The sequence below is a fragment of the Peromyscus leucopus genome, unplaced genomic scaffold, assembly GCF_004664715.2.
Source record: "Peromyscus leucopus breed LL Stock unplaced genomic scaffold, UCI_PerLeu_2.1 scaffold_1531, whole genome shotgun sequence".
NCBI classification, from domain to species: Eukaryota; Metazoa; Chordata; class Mammalia; order Rodentia; family Cricetidae; genus Peromyscus; species Peromyscus leucopus.
In genome coordinates, this window is record NW_023504701.1 from 24,828 (window position 1) to 26,277 (window position 1,450).

General features: G+C 45.9%; 1 long non-coding RNA gene across 1 annotated transcript; it reads right to left on the minus strand.

The window, feature by feature from the left end:
* Positions 1 to 598: 598 nt before the first annotated feature.
* Positions 599 to 1,444, minus strand: LOC119087157. The gene is made up of 2 exons (XR_005090598.1): positions 973 to 1,444; positions 599 to 898 (listed from the first exon to the last, which is right to left on the minus strand). It is a non-coding gene; the product is annotated as an uncharacterized LOC119087157 (long non-coding RNA).
* Positions 1,445 to 1,450: the final 6 nt, after the last annotated feature.

Here is a 1,450-nt window from a genome sequence, read left to right on the forward strand (position 1 = left end):
AAATCAGGCATGGTAGTAAGTGGCTTTACCTACTGAGATATCTTATTGACTCTTGTTTATTTATTTATTTTTGAGACAGGGTTTCTGTATCTTGTCCTGGCTTTTGTGGAGCTTACTATGTAGTCCAGGTTGGCCTCAGACATTAAAATTATGCAGTCTGTACCTGCTAAGTGCTTAGATGAAAGGCATTGGCCACCAAGCCATCCCCATTTATTTATTTTAACACAAGGTTTAGTGTGTTCCCACCTGGCCTCTTAGTCCTATGGTATGTAGCTGAAGATTAATTATATTGACCTGCTGGTCCACCTGTCAACACCTCCAAAGTGCTAGGATTTGGGGTGTATACCACCACACCGAGCCTTTGATGATAATGTTTGAAGCACATCCCAGTCTTGACTCTAGGCTAACATGAAATTCACTAGTTATCACAAAATGGCCGCTAAAAAAAGGTAATTCTCCTGCCTCAGCCTCCCTTGGGTTTGGATTACAAGTATGTGCAACTCTGTGTGTAAGATTTCCTGTTTCATGGCATTGATGAGTAATGTCATTAAAATTAGTAATATAAGACCCCCCTACCATTTAATTTGATTTCAATTAATAATTGAGAAATCTCCTGCTTTATTTCCAAAATATGAAATGTTAGTCAAAATGCAGACATGTTCCCCAAAATTCCAAGAATCTCCTAGAGGTCTCCATTCACCATCCTTGCAGGCTGAGGCTCATTACTTTATGTTGTTTCCAATGGTCTCTGGGTTAGTGACTGCCAGGGCAGCATATAGACTGGCTCCTCTGGGGCATCCTCTGCCTGCGAGGAAGGGGGTGCAGCTGTCTCCTGTCTGAGTATCATGTCGAAAGGCTGGGCATAGGTCGCATCTGGGGGCTCTTCATATTGTGCAGCCTGGAGTAGGAGAGAGTGAGAGGAGCAGTTATGTCTTGGGGGAACATGCAGGGCTAGGGAGGAACAGGACTCACCCGAGTGTCCATCACTCTGTCCTTTTCTGCTTGTCCCTCTTTGGTGTCCAGGACTTCTCTTGACATGACAGGAGATAGGACAGCTCCTGCCCTCCTGAGCCGGGAGGGTTTCACCTTGGCATGTATATCACCCAAGGGGCCTTCCTCAGTTGGTCTCTGTAGAACAGAAGTAACAAGGTACAGATAGTGTATCCCTGTTCCCCAGGGGATCTCCTCTGGTAGGATCTTCACAGCATGGCCAGACTGAGCTGGTTAGGCTTCCTTCCTACAGCTCCGGCCTCTAATCCTGACATTCTAACCCTTGCTGTCTTGTCTCCAGCCACACAGTCCAACTTCTATGGACTCATGTTGATGTGGCGGGAAAGATGGCTGGTTCAGTTGTTAAGATCACTGCACTTGCAGAGCACCCAGGTCCCCACAACCCACATGGTACTCTGCAGTCATTTGTAATTCCAGTTCTAGGAATGTGACATGCTTT